At 51.1% G+C, this 21,463-nt stretch overlaps 1 protein-coding gene across 2 annotated transcripts in view; it reads right to left on the bottom strand.

The window, feature by feature from the left end:
• The window catches only part of UBAC2 (UBA domain containing 2), a 170,469-nt gene that overhangs the window by 18,871 nt on the left and 130,135 nt on the right, over window positions 1-21,463 (bottom strand).

The following is a 21,463-nucleotide window of genomic DNA, read 5'->3' as shown; positions in this document are numbered from 1 at the left end:
AGACATGGAAAAAGACAGAATTAGACCTCACGCCATGTACAAAATAAGCTTATTTTAAAATAAACCCCATAGATTAAAGATTTAAATCTGGAAAGCTAAGCTGTTAATAAACGTTTTAGAAGAAATAAGAGATATTCTTTATGTTGCTGGGATGGGAAAGGATTTCTAAAACCAAAATATGAAGCATAAATCACAAAAAAAGGGTCGCTAACAATTACAACAAATACGAATTTTGTGTGATTAAAAACAACAGAGCTAGAAGACAAAGTATAGATTAAGAGAAGACATGTGTAACATATAACTGACAAAACAGTATCCAGAATATGTAAAGAATCAATGACAAAAAATAAATAACACAACAGAAAAGTGGAGAATGCATGTGAAAGAACAATTTACAGAAAAGGAAACCCTGAATCAATAAACAAAAGATGTTCAACCTCACTAGCATGGGAAATGCAAATTAAAATGGCACTAAGTCATTTTATAACCGTAAAGTGAAAGTGAAGTCGCTCAATCGTGTCCAACTCTTTGCGACCCCATGGACTGTAGCCCACCAGGCTCCTCTGTCCATGGGATTCTCCAGGCAAGAATACTGGAGTGGGTTGCCATTTCCTTCTGCAGGGGATCTTCCCGACCCAGGGATCAAGCCCAGGTCTCCCGCATTGCAGGCAGGCGCTTTACCCTCTGCGCCACCAGGGAAGCCTAAAGTGAAAGTCGCTCAGTTGGTCTTTGTGACCCCACAGACTATACAGTCCATGGATTCTCCAGGCCAGAACACTGGAGTGGATTGCTTTTCCCTTCTCCAAGGGATCTTCCCCACCCAGGCATCAAACCCAGGTGTCCCACACTGCAGGCAAATTCTTTACCAGCTGAGCCACAAGGGAAGCCCTTATAACCGTAAGATTGGCAAAAATAAAATGTCTAACAATACCAAGATGGGGATGTTGATGAGAGTTTACACTGGCACAAGCATTTCAGGGAACAATGTGTCAAGATCTAGTAAAACTGAGGATGTTCTATAGTCTGGCAATTCTATCTCCAGGCAGCTGTGAGTGCGTCAAGGGGCATTTAGAAGGATATTCTCTCAAGTACCGATTATAATATTAAGTAAGAAAGCATAAAAAAATTCAACTGTCCCTAAGTAGGGAAATAAACTAGTGAGTGGTTCCATTATATAAAAGACTATTACATGTGCGGCTAGAATAAATGAACTAGATCTAATGGATACATCTCAAAAATACAATGTTGAATGAACAAAGAAAGCTACATAAGAATATGTGTATATAAAACTATTTATATAAATTTAAAAATATCTAGAATAATTCTATGTAACCTATTTTATGGATATATATGTATGTGTGTACACACACACACATGTGGTGATTCTGCCCCCACCCCCCAGGGAATATTTGGGAGTAGATGTCTGGAGGCATTTTTGGTTGTCTTAGGGGGTGGGGAGGAGTCTGGGGAGAGGGTGGTGGGTGCTGTTGGTTTTTAGGAAGTAGAGGCCACAGCTGCTACTGCTGCTGCTGCTAAGTCGCTTCAGTCCCATCTGACTCTGTGCGACCCCATAGACGGCAGCCCACCAGGCTCCCCCGTCCCTGGGATTCTCTAGGCAAGAACACTGGAGTGGGGTGCCATTGCCTTCTCCGACAGCTGCTACTAAGCACCCTCTAATGCACAGGACAGACTCCACAACAAAGGACGGCCTGGACCGAAAGGCCCACAGTGTCCTGGCTGGGAAGCCCTGATATACACACAGGTGGTGAAGATACAAATACACGTAGGCAGTGGACACCGTAAAAGGCATCAGACACACAATACACCTGCTTCAGGACAGGACAGTGGGAAGGGGGATGAGCCTTTGGGTGAATCTGTAACATTTATTCTTCAAAGGGAGTGAGAGTGAAAGAATAAGCAAAGCAAAACAAAAAACCAACAACAAAAAACAAAACTAAACCCCAAGCTGTGATAGAAAAAAGTGCTTAAAAAGCAGAAAGTTACAGGAGCTCTAGGTTCTGGGGTGTTTTGACACCGGCCCGCCTTTTCTGTAGGTTCAACGTGAGCCTCTGCAAACAGGAAACACTTCCTTCACTTTGTCTTCTTCAAAAGCAATAACCACATACTCAAAAGAGGAAGGAGGAAACAGCTTGCATTTTGAAGAGCCATTTTATGTTATTAGTTGGTAAGGAGATTTTCAAATGAAGTCAAAGTTCTTCTGAAAACAAGCAAACAACTGATTTTCCAACTGAGAGCAGCAAACAATTGTTCATGTTGTATCATGTGGAAGTTACATGGACTAGAACTCTATCTCTAAAGGTCCTGGCTGGTTTCAGAGGGGACTGCCAGGAAGGCCATGTCTACACCGAGAAGCTGGGTCAGAAGAGTCCCCCAGGGGTCCTGGGGGCACTTGCGGCTTCCACAGGAGACACGAGCAAGGTGCATGGTCTGGTCCTTGCTGCCACGGAGCTCCTGATCTCCCCGGGGAAAGGAAGACATCCAGAAAGGGAAAAGTCAGAACCAGGCAAGGAGGTCCAGGAAGGAAGCCACGAGGCATCAAAGGGCACAGCCAAAGCTCGGGGTGAAACTTCAAAGAGGGTGGGGGCTTTTAGCCGAGTTTTAAAGGTTGAGTGTGGTTTCAACCATGGAGAGGTTAGCCAGGCATTCTGTCAGGCTGTTCAAAGACAGTGGACTGAGAATGCATTTATTCCTACTTCAAAGGCCAAAACAATGTTCTGCAATAATGACGGAGGGACAAAAGAGTACAGGAGGCTGAGTGACTGAGAGCAGTCTCTAGAGCCAGAATATCGGGTTCAAATCCCAGCTCTGCAATTATCACATGACCTTAGTGAAAGTGGAACTGAAGTCGCTGGGCTGTGTCTGACTCTTGGTGACCCCATGGACTGTAGCTGCCAGGCTCCTCCGTCCATGGGATTTTCCAGGCAAGAGTACTGGAGTGGGGTGCCATTTCCTTCTCCAGGGGATCTTCCCAACCCAGGGACTGAACCCGAGTCTCCGGCATTGTAGGCAGATGCCCTACCATCTGAACCACAAGGGAAGTTCACATAACCTGAGGCTTTAGTTAAAAAACAAAACAAAACAAAAACTTCTTTGAACTTCAGTTTTCTCATCTGTAATATGCAAACAATAACTGCACTCACCTCATAAGGATATGAGAAATAATGAGTTTGTATATGTAAAGCATTTAAAACAGAGCCTGAAAAATGTCTAAAAGCATATTATGTATATATTTAGCTATTATTACTGTCTGATACTTGTATGGTTATTTCTCATCTTCCCAGCTCAACTACAAGACCCTGGAGAGCTGCACTGGGGGTGAGATTTGCATCTAAGCCCCCAGGTGGCGGCACGACTCCCAGCTAGGTGCAGCCCGAAGCTGGTTCCCCAGCAAAGGGCAAGATGGAGGTTACAGAGCGGTATAAATGAATGTGATGGTTTAGAACAGTGAAGTCTTTCCAAAAGCATCCTTATTGTATTTTAAAAGGTTGGTCACTGGGGGCTGGGAAAGCATCCTTTATTCTCTGTCTTGGTGATCTGAAAGCCTTTATCAGATGCTAGGTTCTGAACTGTGAAGCAGGTGGGGCCCTCTCCACGGTGGCTGCCTGTGGACAGTGTCAGGAAGATGCTGGGGTGGGTTATGGGTTCATCAGGACATAGGGACAGGACTGCTCAGTGACACTGAGAGGCAGCACCTATACAGGAACCATCCACCCTGCTGTGGCCCATGGCTGTCGAGTGGCCTCCACGTCGTGGCACACACAGAGGGCTGTACGGATGTGACACATGGGACAGAGGAAGCCCTCACACCTGGCCCGGCAGCTTCGGGCCCTCCCCGCCGCCCTGTGCGCTGAAGGGATCGCTACCTCAGCCCACCTGTGACCGGGACCCAGGGGTTGGGAAGTCCTGCCGCAGACTCTAAGGAAACACTGCACGTTTAATGCAAGCAGCTTACCGTGGTGTTCAGACACAGGGAAGACCAGAGTGCTTCAGGTGGCTCAGTTACAGTAAAATCAGCGAAAGCAGAGTGCCTGCTTAAGCACCGGTAAGAACCTGAGCCATGAAGCTGGAAAGAGAGCTCAGACGACGTCCCCGCCTTCCAGAAACTCCCAGTCTGGTATTCTATCTATTAAATTGCTTTTCCCTCTTCGTCCAGGTTACCCGGAACACCCTCTGCTTGGTCAGTGGTGCCTCCTTCGCTCTACACACCCTCCCGGGACACTGGACCCCCCTGCCCCCATGCCCCTCTGGCTTCTGGAGAATCACACTTTCTTGGTCTTTTGAGCCTCTGGTCACTCCCTGAGTGCCCCTGAGACCTGCTGCCTCTGGTCTGTGTCCTTAACACGCTGGCTGGTGTCCCTAAGGTCCTGTTAGGATCATTCCTCCTCTCTCTCCACGTCTGTCCCCAGGGCTTTAGTTTCCACGTGTCTGGTGGAGACTCCTACCCCGCGCCCCCCATCCAGGTGCTGCCCCCTGGAGCCACACAGCCAGCTTTCCTGACATGTCCCCTCAGAGGCTCCAGAGACATGTAAGATGGAGCGTGTCCCAAACAAAACTTGTCATCAGTCCCGTATCTCTTCCTGTGTCCCCACTCCTGGGGAATGACACGGATGTCCATCCACAGCACAAGCCAGCTTACCAGCTCTGCGAACTGTTAAGTCCTGAGTCCTTCAGAATCCGTCTGTTTCTCTGAACTCTGACTCCCACTGTCCCATTTTAGATCACCGTCAAGGGTGATTTTCTGAGAGACAAATCTCATCATGCCATCTCTCCACTTAAAAACCCTTCAGTGTTTCCCACTGCCTTTCTATCAGTCTTAAAATACGTTTTTCTTCATTGATAGCAATCACAAACCCACTACTTGCTAACATACTTTTATGAAAAAAATTTTTTTCTGAAAAAAGATTATTAATTACTAAGAAGAACATCATTATTTTCTATTTTTGGAAATCTCTTTTATGTCTGGCTTAATGGAAGATAGCTGGATTCTCGCATCTCTGTCTGAAGTCAATTCTGCTACAAGCTACTCTGGCTTCTGAAGTATATAAAAATATCTAGCCATATGGAAATATAGAGCTAGAAAAAAAATTAGAGTATATTAACAGCCTTCTCTGTAGATATTCTTTGATACTCATCAAGCTCCTATTGGTTTTAGGATACAGTTCGGGTTTCTCACCAGAGCTTGCCAGCCTCCTGTTGACCACCCCAATGGTTTTCCTCACCACACTGGCCTCAGTCTAGACACCTGCCCAGGAGGCTTCTCTAATCCCCGGGGTGAGCTAGTCCGGGGTGAGTTGCTCCCTCACACACCTTGCCAAGGACAGCCCTTGGGACGATACACTTCAATCTCTGCTAGGAATTTTCCCAGCAGGTGACGAGATGCCAGGAAGGCTGAGACTGTCCTTCTTGTCTCTGTATTAACAGACCCAGCCTTGCCTGCCACCCGGCATATCCAACTACTTAAGAAATATTCGCTGAATGCATAAGGCAGTGGACAAACATACAGCAAAGCATAATCTGAGTGAAGTTCTAGGGGGTTTTCCTTGGCAAAGACTGAACAGTGAGTTGTAATACAGGGCCCTAAGTGTCGGGACGGCCAGGGTGGGAGGGGCTGAGGCTGGGAGGTCCAGAGAGTGGAGCACATCACACGGCCCATACGACCTTTAGCAGCAGGAGGCGGCAGGACGCACTGTCTCCCTCTAACACGGGAACCAGCAGTTTTCAAAGAACCACGGCTGGGGGGCTGCGGTGGTGCCGGGAAGCTGGAGCTAGGAGCTCCTCACGAGAGGGGTGTTTCTAAAGCGCTGACTGCTGCCCTGTCCGTATCGCAGGCTGCCGCTCACAGTGTAAATATGAGTGGGCTTGGCTTCGTTCCCGTACCTTCTATGTGCAGAGCGCTGCACTGGGGCCAGGTAAAGAGGGCTGTGACACACGGAGAGGTGACTAATTTCCTACGGCCCAGAGAGCACTTAGCTGAGGTGACAAAACAAAGGCATGGTAGAAACTGAACAGGAGGCACTGGGGATGCGGCACGTAGTGACCGGGGGCGATGTGAGAGGCCTCTTGTTAGACTGAGCACCAGAGGCTGCTGGCATCAGCACTAGCTTCATGGCAAAACCCGGAAACAAACCCCATCAGAGCTGCCACACCCAGAAACTAGCCATACATCTATCCATCACGTAGATGAAACATGGCAGGACAATCACAGGGCTGAGAACAAGCCCGATCACGTCTTTGGGAAGCAGATCCTGGGTCATGCCCAGGAATACGACCAGGAGAAGCACGTGGGAGATGCAGGTGGACACGGCGTGTGAAGCGCCCCGTCGTCACGTTTGTACAGATGCCAGAAGTGGTCACAACAATGGCGCTCTGCACTGCCGGGCACAAGCAGTCTTAGCAGGTGCTTGGAGGAAATCATGGACTAGAGGGAAACCAGGGGGTGGCTTGAACACAGTCCCAGGTTAATTTGACAGATCTCAGTTTTCTTTGGGGTTTATCTGACAGCCAGTTTTGGGGGCTCAGATACTTCACATCAACCACCCTTCTCAGCAAAACACAAGGCCGCTTCCACAGTAGTGAGATCTGAAACAGGACTCTCCGATGGCCTGATGCCCTCTGCCATGGTCCCCCCTCCTCCTTCTTGCCCTGTTTGGCAGGAGCTCTGGGGGCCACTCCGTTGCTGGGGGGGAGCCCCCGGCCACGGGTGTGGTCTGGACACTGGACTGGGGAGGCAGTGAGGAGTTGGGTGAGGAGGCGCCCGGAGTCCACAATTAGGAAGCAATGTCGCAGCACAGGCCACTGCGCTCCCTGCAAGGGGCGCTCCGGCTGGTATGCTCACCACCCGACGTGCGTCCCGAGTTCTGTGTGTCTCGGATGGCATGTCTTGTGAGAGACCGGGGCTTCCCATCACCACCGATCTTAAATTCTAACAGGCAGAGGAAAGGACCCAGGAGACAAGAGCAGCTGGCTTCAGATGACCCTGAGGTCACGGGCTCCCTACCTCAGGGGGCGAGGAGTAGGGGTGATGCTGGGGACCCCAGGTACTGCCATGCCTGGGGTGGGGTCGGGGTGCTCACATTTCCCCAGGGCTGGCTGAGCCTCCTCTAACAGGGACAGTCTCTTCCGTGGAGCGTCAGGATCAAAGGTTTCCCCGCCTTTTGGGGGAGGTTTGGTTTTGATTTTGGCATTGAACGGGAAGGCGCGCTCTCTTTTGAGGAGGAAGTGGTGGTGAGGGTGTGAGCAGCCCAGGCTGGGGCCATCTGGTGCAGGAAGAGGACACCTCTCTCTCGCTTGAAGGCGTCTTTACTATCTTCACTTGATTCACTAGCACACGCGTGTGAAACTGAACACAAGAACTACATAGCACCAGGCACAGCTTCCTTGAAAATATGAAGGAAAGGGCATCTTTTGGCACTGGGATGACACATTTCCGCATTACTCTTTTTGTTTACAATTTGTTTTGCTCTTTTTTTTTTTTGCTCCTCAACCTTAGCTCTACACAGAAATTATTAGATAAAAGTAAAAATTAAGTTTAGTTCTGGTATTTGTTACCAGTAAGTGTTTGGACAGAAGAAGAGGTGAAATTTGTTATTAAAACTGAGATTGGGGATGACTCAGTGTTTCCCCTCTTTTTACCTCTCCTCCCCCGAGCGGTCACGCATCTTCACCCTTCGGCAATCACCTGTCACCCCCTTACTCGTTTTCCGACCAGCACCGGGCCAGGGCAGACAGCATCTCCTGAAAGCCTGGCGACCCTTTTGGACTCAACTCTCTTCCCCGTACATCAAATCCAGCCCACTCTCAAGTACCACGTGCATTTCCTTTCAAGGGGGTCTGCCACTGTGTACATCTTCGCTGTCATCCTCTGTGATTAAACTAACAGATTCTTAGATGACATCACTGCCTTGGTTTACTGAACTTCACAGATATTCCATTTGTTACATATTGCAGGTCTGTGGCGACGCTGCACTAAGCGTATCCAGCGGTGACATTTTTCCAGCAGCATTTACTCACTCTGTGCCTGTGCATCACTATTTGTTATGGCGATCTGTGATCGGTGACCTTCGATGCTACTGTTGTAATTGTTTCGGGGTGCCATGCATGCTGCTGTCTTATTTTAAGAAACTGCCACACCCACTCCAACCTTCAGCAAATACCACCCTGATGCCTTGTCAGTGGCCTTCAGCATCGAGGCAAGACCCTCAGCCAGCATAAAGATTATGACTCCTGGAAGGCTCAGATGATGCCTAGTACTTTTTTTTTTTTACCAATAATGTATTTTTTTGATTAAGGTATGTACATTTTTAAGGACATAATACTACTGCATATTCAACAGACTACAGTATAGTATAAACATAAGTTTTATATGCACTGGGAAGTCAGAAATTTGTGGGACTTGCTTTATTGAAACACCTGCTTTCATGTGGTCTGGAGCTGAACCTGCAGCATCTCCAGGTGTGACCATACTGTCCCCGTCCAACCTGTATGCCGTGGCAGGTGAACCGCGTCTATACGTCCTTTCACAATGCCACCACCTCAACTGAGGATCTTAATTACATGCGAAATCACATCTCAATTGTTCTGTCCTGTTTTGAAGGTCCTCCAAAACCAGCCTCATCCTAATTACTTCTCATCTTTCCCCTGCACGTTCCTGCCACTTACCAGGCCCTCACTCACTGAGACAGCATCTGCCCCAATTGTGCCTGTTACCCAAAATGCCCTCCCCCCGGCCCTCCACCCCTCTGCCACCCTACCAGTGTGTACAGGGCCCGGTTCTTGTTTTCCGTCTGCAACTAGCTTCTTTCTTGACTGTCCAAATCCTTACTGCTCTCCCCTTCACTGAACGTCTACAGAACTCAGCCAAGCAGCCAGTCTGAGAGGACGAGACCACCTGAAGGTCTAGGCTGCCTCATGTGTACAACAGAAAATTGGACTAGATGTTCCTTAAACTAATCACTCCGAATTGCCTCTTCCAAATCAGTATCTTACTTCCCTGGTAGCCCAGATGGTAAACAATATGACTGCACTGTGGGACACCCGGGTTCCTTCCCTTACAAAGAATGTCTTGAAAGCCAGGCAGTTCTCTCTCAAAAACAGGTTTTCCCTGTTGCAGCAGGAGCCCCGGGGGCCACTTGCTGGAGCTGCTGCAGAAGATTCCTCGGGCAGACACAGGTCTAGACACTCTCCACTTTATCCCCTCTTGTACAGACTGCCTATGAGTGTCACCTGCACTGATGGAGGCGCTCTGATGGGCATCTCTACTGAGCAAGGATCCTTGAGCACCACCCCTACGAAGATGGCAGCAACGGGCAGCTCAGGAACGCAGAAGTCAAGTACTGAGCGGTGATCTCTCATAGCCCAGAGCCCCTGCTCTGAACCACCAACGGAGCGGCACCTGAACCTCTCGCCCCACCCCGGGAATCCAGGCAAGACAAGAGTGTGTACACCGCCATCACTTAGAAAGTATGATTAAAAAAAAAAAAATCTTGGTATCGCTAATCTGTGCTCTGATCTCGAATAGGAGATCATGACTCATGAGCCTGGAAACTCCTGTGCTCCTGCTGCCTTCTTCACAAAACCACGTCTGTCACCTGCCGCAGCAGGCCGCAGGCCTGAAGCTGGGGTGGGTTCCATGAAAGTCAAGGCTTCTTGAGATGATCAGAAAGACTTTTTTGTCCTGAAAAACTCACGGGTAGCCCAGGGGTCTGTCCTGCACTTGGACTGTTTACTGGTTTTGAAAACCCACAGGGATGGCTTTGCTTTTTTTTGAGGAGGAAAAATTTATAAAATGATTACAGAGACACATTTTTTTTTCTTCTAATATTCTCCTGTTTAACATTAGGTGTGCTTCAAGATACATCTCTAAATTCATTCATGGTTTTAAAAAAGCAATTGATAAATCAGAAAAATAAAAATAAGAAACAATTATGAAGAGAACTAGGATTGCTGATAATTTCAGTCTCCCCTAAACACCGAGTATGTGGTCATTGTATACTTGCATCCTTAAGCACCATGAGACTATAACACCCTCTTCTTTCTCATGAAGACCAAGGCAGAGTGGAAAACAGAAATGATTTTCTCGAGGTCACTTAATGAGTCAGCCTTGGAAAGGGATTAGAATTTATATTGATCCTATCTTCCTGTTCTGAATTGTGTCATAAAGGTCACTGTGATCAACTGCAAGAGCACCCAAAACATAACAGCAGTTTCTGCAAGGAGGTGCAGATTGAGATAAACAGCAGAGCTTGAATTTCACTTGAAAATGGAGTTCTCGCACCTCGTTCTGATTTAATTTGCAGATTTTTATCAACCGAGCGCTAGTAACTTATTCCGTACCCGATACTACACACTTTAGACTCATAAAAGAAAAAAAGTCATAAAAGAACTAGCTCTAACTGATTAGATTGCTTTGTTGACAAGGGAGCACAGCAACTTGAAAAGGATGGCTTTAAAATCAAATTGCACCAAAAAGTGAAAGAGCAAAGCTGAAAAGGAAAAGTGCTGAGAAGCCAGCCACGTGCTCGGGTGCTGTCTTCAGGGCTGCCAGGGCTCATCTTGGCTGAGAACCTGCTCCCTCTGGAGTCAAGGTGGACTCCTGAGCTACACACACACACACCGCCCCCCCCCCCCCATATACAAAGAGACACACACACACAGGTTTAGGGATACAGCGTTCAGGGCTCCGTTCCAGACACACTTTCCTGGGGGAGGGACTTCTAGAAGAGCCCTCCTGACAATTTGCTCCCTACTCTGATCCGGGAAGAGGAAAGACTGTGCTGTCTTGTTCGCTGTGGTACCCCCAGAGCCTGGCTGAATGCTAAGCATACTAAGGATGTTTTGTGGAAAGGAGGCTAATGGAAACTAGTCTTGGTGAGGCCAAGAGGTGAGACCCAGGCAGATGAAGGGACAATGACAGAAACTGGAATGAAGGGCAGTCAGGCATGCTGCCACAAAGACAAACCTCAGAAACGTGAGGCCAAGTGAGGCCCCCGTCACAAAGGGCCAGACGGTACCTGATTCGATTCGGTGTCTAAAACAGGCGAGTCTAGAGAGTCAGAAGCCAGATGGCCGGCTACCCCGGGGTGAGGTGGGTGGGAGGATGCAGGGCTGACTGCTAATGGAAGTCTCTTCTGGAAGCAACACCCATGTTCTGAAACTGAATGTGGTAATGGTGGGAGAACTCTGAGGACACACTCAAAATCACTCAATTGTCCTTCTTTTTTTTTTCGGCTGTGCTGGTGGCTTGAGGGATCTGAGCCCCCTGACCAAAGATCAAACCCCGGGCCCTGGTGGTGAAAGTGCCAAGTCCTATCCACTGGCCAGCCAGGGAATTCCCTGAACTGACCTCATTTAAGTAGATGAACTATATGGTATGTGACTCAATCTCAATCTCAATAACAAAAACTTAATAAAATTGAGAACCTGAGAGCACTTTTATTTACACTAAAAAAAGTGTCACTAAATTAAAAATCCTTGATTAATAAAAGGAACGCTCATGATCTGCAAGGCAGATGTGGCTCGTAACCATGCACATGTTAGATGTTACCTGACAACTGTTGCTGGGCTGGATGAGGAGAGAAACAATTTTCACAGCCACAAAATGTTACTAAGGGAAGGTGAGAGAATACAGCCAACTCAGTTCAACCAAATACTGAGAAAATAACTGAAATACATGTGTGAATCACGGTGAGCTGCGGTAGGTGCCAACATCTCTCCTCACAGGTCAAAAAGGCTGCTCATTGTTGAAAACAGAGGTGATAATCAACCAGGAAACACGGGCAGCCGGAGGAAGTGCAGAGGTAACGAAAAAAATCAGCATCAAGCGACCTCACTGCTTTGTTGACGAAATTCCTGCTTGGCTTATACCAAGCACGGATGCGTTCACAGTGGGCTCCACCGTAATTCTACTTCTACAATACGTGGAGATCTTAGAGAAATGCCTTAGAAAGTCTTGTCACCAAGTTCAGCTTGTGGTACACGATGGCACTGTCACCATCAGCCAAACAACAGAGGGAATGGCGGTTACCAGACGACCAAACTCAAGACAGTACAGACTTCCTGGGAGACAGAGTTGCTTGGAAAGTTGCTGGCTACATAATCTTCCAGGGCAGAGGGTTGATAAAGCTCTTCTGTAAAAGGTCAGGCAGTGAACGTTTTAGGTTTTGAAGACCAATTTCAAAGATATTATGCAGGTACTTACAGAGCCAGTAAAAAGGTAAAGACCATTCTTAGCCTCAGGTTTGGCCCATGCCCCCCCACCCCCCCCACAGCCTACTGACCTTTGTTCTAAAAGTTACAAGTTCCAGAGAAGAATAACAATCAGGTTAGCTCCTAAATCAGGACTCTCAAACTTCCTGAGACCCTGAGAACAGACCTTCCGAAGCAATCAGAATAATTAATACCTGACAGATCTTTCTGATGTGTCAGGTAATGCTGCACCAATTATTTTATCCTAGAGAGGCTGTGCACAGAGCTCCCTGTCCACCCAACGTTGATTCCTTGACTGCAGATTTCTTCCCCTTTTCATTACATCCTATTGCTTTTCTACTGTGATGACGGCATGACCAGCAAAGAGGGGAACGTGTGCTGAGGAGCTGCAGAGATTCATGGCTGCTCAAATGTTTGTCACCGAGGGGATTTCAGTGACTGTTCTGGAGGTGTGAGCGCCCCGGGGCTGGCAGGGCTTGACCCTGTACTCTCACGTAGCGAGGACGCCCTGACTTACCCCACGAATGTCCTGAGGACTCAGAGCATCCTCACCATTCCCCAGTGGCCCTCCTCCTCCAGTTTCACCCTTCCCCAGAATCACTCACGTCAAGGCCAAAGTCATCTTTCTTAAGAGACAAATCTTACTTACTCTTCCGTTTAAAAGCCTCCACGGACTCTACTTCTTGCAGGACCAAAGAAAAACACTTTCGAGTGTGGGACAAGACCTCTGACACCCTGGCCTCACCTCACTGCCCCCTCCTGAAGGAAACCCTGAGCTCAGACAAATGCACTTATCATCCCTGCAGCTGTCTCGAGCCCCTGTGCTTTTTCTCTCCAGGCACTCCTTGTGGAGGCCCTTCTCCATGTTTCTGGCCTGTGTGCTGGCATCTTCCCGAGTCTTCTCAACCACACAGGGCTTTGCAAACCGGGACTCTTCTGCTGGCATGGACTCCAATAGAAACCTAGCCCTGTGCACCAACTCATCTCTCGTCCCTCAGGGGCTCCCAGCTTCTCAAGGGCCGGGGCAGGGTCATTTCCTCTCTCTGGACTGCACGCTGCGGTGGAACCAAGAGGGGCGCAAGCAAGCAGAGCACGCAGCTCTTGTCCTTCAGGAACTCAAACACTCTTCAGTGAATGAATGAAGCACAAGCCCCTGAGGAGTTACATAACAGTCTCGGCAGTGGAAAAACAATCAGCAGCTGCTAGTACCAAAATGACTGGGCGATGTCAGCCACCGTGGAGCCGGTGACCATGCTGGGGGCGGGGGGCGGTGGGCGGTGGGCCCGGGAGCAAGGAGCTGGGAGGGGTACGGTTACCGTGGAGCTGACACGTGCCCCTACGACAGTGTACAGAAGAAGGGGATGGCTCTGTGTTCAGGAAGGAGATGAGAGTGAGAAGGCAGGACCTCCTGGGCATCACTATGGAGTCAGCTCAGCTTTCATCGCGGCGAGTCCGTCAGAGCTGCTGGGGAGTGACCGCCGTGGAAATGTCTAGAAAAGTTGCGTCGCTGGGCCCGACGATGAACTGAAGGGCACCGCAGAGCGGCCCTGTAAGCCCAGGGGGAGCGAGGTCTGCAGAGCTGCCACGCTGTCGCCTCCCTTCAGCACTGGGGGCATGCGTTCTCTGCAGAGCGTGGGACAACAGCTGCACACTTGGAAGCGGGGACGTGACGCCCGCACGGGGTCTGAGGACGAGGCCGGGTGCTCTGAGCACGAGGGATGCTCGCCTGTCCTCTGCGCCAGTCCCAGTACTGCTTAACCAAGTGCCTTCCGCCGAAACGCCTTCCACAAGGCAGCCGACTCCTGTGGTCTCCTCCTCCTCACTGTCTCTGCCTGGCCGTTCTTTTTTTTTTTTGTGGGGGGTGGGGAACGGCCTCTGAATCTGTTTAGCACCCCTACTCCATCCTTCCTGAATCACTCCGCTGCCCTGAACTCTCCTGGATGCCTCCTCGCTCCATGGATGGCCCTTCTTCCTCCTCTCTGCTCTCTCTCAAGCTGCGTCTCAGGCTGTCTTTAGTGGTTTGCTCCAGACTTGTCCACTCATAGGTCAAATATACGGTCCTGAATACTTTCCGGCTAGGACTATACACCTGCATTTGGCTGGTGGTCTCAGTGTTTTGTTTTGTTTTTTTTTTGGCTGCGATATGTGGCAGGTGGGATCTCAGTTCCCCAACTAGGGATCGGATCTGTGCCTCTTGCCTTGGAGTCTTAACCACTGGACCAGCAGGGAAGTCCCTGGCATCAGTCTATTAAGAAATTCTGTAAATATTTATTCTAAGCGTATGGAGACACTAATTTCCTGAATATTGAGTTCCTACCACGTGCCAGGCATTATTCACATGTTAGAGACAGAATGGAAAAAGTTTCCACCCCCCAACCCCACCCCCAAGACACACGGCTGGCCCTGGCGCTTGAGTAGGCCGTGAGGGGCTCTGAAGATGGAGAGAGGGTCGGAGCTGACCGGGAGGCTGGAGAGGGCTTCCCCGAGGAGGGGCTTTTAGAAAACATTCAAGGGTGAGCGGGAGTTAGGCAAGCAAAGGCCGCATAGGGTGGGGTGGGGTGGGGTGGGGAAGTTGGTGCAGGGGAAGTTTGTTGTCGGCAAAGGGCAGATGTGGAGGCAAGAAGTGAGAAACAACAGGGCTGAGATGCCTGCAAACAGTTCAGCATGATCAGCCTGAGGCGGCTGGGGGCTGGGGCGGGGCCGATGGGGAGATGGGGCTAAGGAGCAGGCAGGGGCTGCATGGGTAAGCAGGAACCACCCTGGAAGCTGAGGCGGGCCTCCGAAGGCCCTGGTGGGAATCAGACGATCGGATTTGTGTCCACAGAGCCCAGCTGGGGGCTGGAATGTGGGGCAGGGTGGGGGGAGGGCGTGGTCGAGACAAGATTTTCCTAGGTGAGCGATGATGGTGGCGTGGACTGAGGCAGGGGATGGAGAGAGAGGCAATGGCGGGTTTATATGGAGAATGCAGACTCTCTGGGATGCAGGTGAGGGAGGGGACCTGTGGGATGGGGAAGCTGAGGGCAGAGTCCAAGGGGAAGTCAGGATGCTCTGGTCTGGGCCTCCAGGAGGATGGTGGTGCTTCCCATGAGGGAGGGAAGGAGGGGTGGAGGAGCCAGGTCAGCAAAGCAAGGGTACATTTTGGTGCTCGGAGCAGACAGGGGGAGATGCCCAGTGGTGGTAGGACGCTGAGGTCTGGAGCCCAGGAGAGGAGGTCAAGGCCACAGGTCTAGGTCTGGGAGCCAGGAGCTTAGCTCAGGGGAGCCTTGGACTGGATGTAGTGGGAGTGTGCCCGGGAGAGCTGGGCAGGCTGGACCTGGGAGACAGCATGGGTTCGGAGTTCAGTGAAGAGACAGCCGTCATCTTGGCCAGGGGGTTCACAGAGCTGAGTGCTGGAATTCTAGAATCTTCTGTTGGTCTCTTCCTCCACGGTCTCTCCTTCCTCTACCAATCTCACACACATCGATAAGAGGAACTTTGCTGAGATAACTGTCCTAGCAATACTACTGATTAAACTACTTTTGACAGCCTCCAATGTCAAGCTCCAACTCTGCTGTTGGGTTGAAAAACACCTCCTTCTGTTACAGTCGCTGTGTTCCTTCCCTTGGTCACTACGTACCTACCTCTCGGCCCCCAAGTCTCCTTGAGGGCCTTCCCCTTTCAGGCCTCCCTACTATCTCCAAGGCCTCCCCTCCGTCTTGCTGGTCCTCTCCTCTAGGATGACCGGCCTCATCCTCTCCACCGCCCACATCCTGTCCAGCCTTCTACTCCCAGAAGCCTCTCACAGCATCAGGCCCCCTTAGGGGTCTTACTGCCCTGGGCACTCTGGGCAGTATTTCATCATTCTTGATGTTTCTCTAATTCAAGTGTGTCTATTGAGTTCCCTGACATTGATCAAAACCTCTCTAAAGGGAAAGGACTTGCTTTTCACATCTCAGGGGCCGACTGCACCAAACTTGGTCACTGTTTCAATAACGACTGCTGGCTGACTGCAACCCCAGAGCCAAGTGCAGACCACAGGCAGGTGGACGACAGCGAGCACGAAGCAGGTGCCAGGCAACAAGATAAAATCTGACAGAAGCAGGCAAAGAAGTGCAAAGGAATACACCCAAACAGGACTCTGGCCTTATTCTGGAATGCTTGAAATTAAAAACTGCAGACAGATCAATCTAACACACAGTATTTAGGAGCTGAATGGCTTTCTGACCAAACAAATGTTGGGTTCTACAAAAAAAATTTGAAAACCCACAGTCTGTAAACAAATAATAAATTTATCGTAAATGCAATCATAGAATTTGAAGAGGTCTGCAATAAAGCAGAAGGATCCTAAAACAATTAAAAAGATATTTTAAAAAGATGGAGGCAGGAGTACTAACTTTGGGTTTAAACAGTTAATCTGACTGAACCTTAAACTTAGCATTGAGTTTCCTACCAGCTGAAGCCAAGAAGGAAAGAAAAACCCAGTGAAGGACAGAGCAGAGGCCCTGGAGTGAGACACATCTGGGCCCCTGTTCTACAGCCCTCTCGACAGCAGTGAGTGGGCAAGCCAGCACCTTGAGCCCAGGGTGCGGGCAGGGAACAGCTGGGACTCTCAAGGCTGATACTGGGGATAAATGCAGAGGGAATCGAGTCAGTCCAGGACTAGGGACCCCCTGTGCTCTTCTCTGCAGCAGACCTCACAACGAGAAGCCAGTGGTAGGACTCCAGGGGCTAGCATACTGACCTGGGGGCAAGACCGACCTCGGAAAGTGGGGGAGCCTGCCCAGCGGCGGGCGGAGTCACAGACCAAAGGGCACCACTTCACGGCCGCCTGCTGGAAAGCCCTTTAAGAAGGGCGGGGACCTGGGGCTGGTTTACTCATGGGTGCTTGGGCTGTGCGACCCAGCAGACACTATGGTGTTCAGAGCATCTGTGGTGGGTAAAGACCCCAGGTGGAGTCCGCAGCCAGCCACAGGGGACAACCGTGGTGCTGATGCCTCGGGCGCTGGGGCCAGGGCACGCATACACAGCAGAGAATTACACAACACTCCAGTTACACTGCTGCTGGACCCTTTGGGACAGGAAGTGCCTGGCCATGGGCACGGAGTGAGCGGGTGGCCAGAAGTGTCAGACCTACCAAGTTCTAGCGTTAGGTGGGGCTAAAGACCCATCACCCCACGGAAGTGGTGTGTGCAGGGTGAGCAGGAGCCAGGCCGGGGGTGCAGTGGGGTTGCGGAGGCAAGTTCGCCTGGACCACCATGTCCATCAGCCCTGCCGCGTAAAAACCTCTGCCCCAGTTCACACCTCCTGCGACACCAGGTTGGGTTCCTACGACCAAGTGACCAAATTCGGTTCATGGGTTAGCTCGGTACACAAGTGAAAGCTGAAAGCGGACAGTGGCTGCACTACAGCTCCAGCTGGGGGTCACCCTGAAAAGACAGGGACGGGGACAAGTGCTCCCGACGGGGAGACCCTGGGTAGTGCATTTGGTCGTGCACTTCTCGTGGAAAGAGTGGTGGCCTGAAGGAATAACATCTATGGACTCACCGGGCGTGGTGAAGGGCTCGCCTGGGTGGCCAGGGGACGGGAAGGTAGGGGACGAGGCTGCCTGGGGAGAGGCGTGTGGTCCGGCAGGAACAGGCAGGTAGTGTGACACCCAGGCCCCCATGCTCACCACGAACGCCCAGCACAGAAGAGGTGGGGACAGAGCGATGCGGTAGGTGGCCGTCGGCCAGTCCTGGCACCGCTCACCCCAGGCCGGCACGTGAACAGTGCAGTTGAGGTGGAAGGAGGCTGTGTGTGGGCCCCGCTCTCCAAGGTGGACTTGGCTTCTGAGGGTGAGCGAGGGCAGTGCTGAGCCTGGACACTCCACCACCTGTCCAGGAGAACCGACTGTGCCTGAGAGCCAGGCTGACTCTGCTGGGCCCTTTACTGCTCAGGAAGGGGTGCTGCTATAGACTGAAGCATGTACCCCCCACCCCCAAGTTCATATGCTGAAGTCCCTGACCCCCCCAATGCAACCATACTTGTAGACAAGGCCTTTAAAGAGCACATGTGTGCTCAGTCATGTCTGCCTCTTTGCAACTCCATGGACTGTATCCCTCCAGGCTCCTCCATCCATGGGGATTTCCCAGGCACGAATACTGGAGTGGGTTGCCACTTCCTTCTCCAGGGGATCTTCCCGACCCAGGGATCAAACCCGGGTCTCTCGTGTCTCCAGCATTGGCAAGCAGGTTCTTTACCACTGGGGCCACCTGGGAAGCCTTTCAAAGAGGTACTTAAGGTTCAATGAGGTCATAAAGATGGGGCCCTCATCCAACAGGACCGGCGTCCTTGGAAGAAGAGACACCAGGAACACGCAGGCACCAGGGAAAGGCCACGAGACACACAGCGAGAGCCAAGGAGAGTCCCGACAGAAACCAGCCCTGACAGTGCTGATCTTGGACCTCCAGCCTCCAGAGCACTGAGGAAAACTTCTGTTGTTTAAGCCACCCAGTCCACGGTCTTCTCCTGGGGCAACCTGAGCTGACTGACACAGGCCACAGTTCACTTTACCTGAAAGTGACACATTTTCCGGTCTCAGGGCCACCTGCCTTCTCTGTCACATGGCACCGCTCCCTGTGGGCTGGAGGGCTGTGTGAGGGGCTGACCAGGGTGCCAGATGACATCTCTCAGATCACAGGCCTGCTGCCAGCCGGGAGGGCAGGGCAGTGCCCAGACTACGGGGCACAGCAACCCTCTCACAGCATGACCCAGGGCTGCCCACTCGCCAGACGGATGGACAGCCAGGTGAGGCGAGAGAGACACCAACTTGCAGATGGCACCTGGCAAGGATGGCGCTTGGGGCTCCAGTATGCAGAACAGCCCAAATCAACGACTGTCACTCAGGCGCTGTGTGCCCAGGGGGCGGAGCATATGGCTCCTGGCAACCAGGGGTGGGAGGAGAGGGGCCCTGACGATCGCCCTCCTGCTGACCCACTTGGGGCGTCTGGGCTCCCTGTCCCATGACCCTGGACTCCCTGGTTTACAGAGCCTGGCTCACAGGAAAGGAGGTTCCAGAGGGGACAAAGCAAGAACACTGCTACTTCTTAAGTGACCGTTGTGGTCCTGTCAGTTTGGGCTCTTCTGACCAAAAAAAAGTAGGCAAGGGAAGGAGTCATTATCCTGCAGGAGTAATTAACCCTGATCATTAGGAAAAATTCAGCCAAGGGCACACAATGTGGGAGGGAAGACCCGGTATGGCGCTCGGGTAACCTGCGAGGGCATCTCCTAAACCTCCTCACCTGTGTTCTAGCCGACACATGTGTGGCAGACACATGTGTGGCAGACACAGCCCAGGAAGGACGCGGGGACTGGGGACCCAGACGCCACAGGGCTGAGCACCTGTATTTTCATCCAGTCACCTTCCAGGCGGGGCCGGGACTCTTAAGTGGACCACAGAGGAGGGGCTGGTCACCAGGGTGCCGTCGAGGCGGGCTGCCGCAGGAGGGGAGGCGGTCAGTCCTTCGGACCTTCCGCTTAAGGTTTTCCCTGGGAAGAGTGCCCCTGCCACCCGGGAGGAGCTGCTCCAGGAACCTGAGTGAAACACGAAGCTCCCAGCAGCACGAGAGGCGGTGCTCAGGCCCCACCTCCGCCAGGAGTGGTACTCAGTCTTCCTGCTGTGGGGTGTCAAGGGACACCGCTCTGTGGACGGAGTGCAGCTCTCAAGACCCAAAGTCCACCCCTGTGTCTGTCTGGACTGGAGACACTTTGGCAGACACTCTGTCAACGCCAGGGCTCCTGAGCCATAAGATTAGCTCTCAGACCTTCCTTGTGACTGGTGCTCAAAGGCCCCCTCTGTCATTCACCACTGCTCCCCCAACGCTGTGATCATCCCAACAGTGCTGTCGCATCAGCTCTGCATGTGAGAATCTGCTGGGGACGCCAACTTCAGAAACACAACCTCCCGTTTTGCTCAGGGAACCCCCTCTCAGGCAGCCCACGGGCACCCCAGTCAATGTACTTCTCCCTGTCTGCTCTTCTGTGCTGATGGGATGGTGCTGCCATTGAATCCCTCGTTAGCTGAGCCAGCCATCTCAGATCACACACACTTCTTTCTCTCCCTCTCAGCTCTGTCCAGGCTATTAGAAAGTATTTATACTCATTATCACTCTGGACGCTGATTATTCTGAGTCCTCATCCTTACCATTCTTCCTTCCATTTCCTCAAAGACTTTCCCCTCTTCCTCCTACTAAATACAGGCTGAGTCTGCTGCCTACATTTCATCCCAGGTGTGATCCTCTGCAGTGGTCCCCGCCCTCGCTGGCGCCAGGGACTGATTTCACAGAAGAAGAATCGGGGGTGGGGGTGATGGTTCCAGCACATTCCATTCGCTGTGCACTTTCTATTATTATCACATTGGCTACACCTCAGATCATCAGGCGTGAGATCCCAGAGGTGGGGACCCCTGACCTGTTGGGTTCACCTCCCAACCCTACACACAGACTCTAGCCATACCTGCAGCCCTGATCTCTCCAGGAGCCGCGTCTGTCTCCCCACGCGTCAGCTTCCTTTACTGTACATTCTGGAGTCAAATACACCTGCAAGGACCAGCCTTCACTTCCTTCTCTCTCACCTGCAGACCTGGCCCACTGATAAGGGAACCCCTTCTCCCCACCCTAGATGGAAATTCTGGGACCCACTGACGTCCAAGGATGTCACACCTGACATCACTTTCCAGACCACATGCAATGAAGATCGACTTCTCACACGCAATGCGGGCAGGTGATGTGAGAGAGAACAGAACTCTCTCTCATACCCCAGAGGGTAAAGGGGATGGAGACGGGAAATGACAAGCCCAGTGTGCTGGATCACAGAAGCGCCCAAGCAGGCTCAGCTTGACTGAGAGGAACCCTGGGGACACCAGTGTGGAATCATGTTGTTTGGACGGAGCCGTTTTTGTGGGCAAGTGCTCGATATTTCCTGACGATTAATGACAAGGCTGAGAAAACCCAGCACTTATCTGACCGGCTCATTGGTTGTTTCCTTGAACTTCTATTACCTTCATAGTCTCTCCATTTCAACTAAGGAAAATCAAGAAGTCTGATATCTGCTCTTTACTCCAGAGCACACAATAATAAGCATTTTAACAGGAAGACACTGTGGCTTTTACAAGATGATAAAAACAGATAAATATTCCGTCTTGTTAACTAGGTTGGTGTTTCTCTAAGAAATCATGCTTATCTATTGGAAGTGGAGCGAGAGTGTCCAGTTTGACCAGTCT

This window comes from Bos taurus, chromosome 12 (genome assembly GCF_002263795.3).
Source record: "Bos taurus isolate L1 Dominette 01449 registration number 42190680 breed Hereford chromosome 12, ARS-UCD2.0, whole genome shotgun sequence".
Classification (NCBI taxonomy): Eukaryota; Metazoa; Chordata; class Mammalia; order Artiodactyla; family Bovidae; genus Bos; species Bos taurus.
Note: the sequence above shows the minus strand (reverse complement) of the source record. Positions and strands in the feature narration are given on the sequence as shown.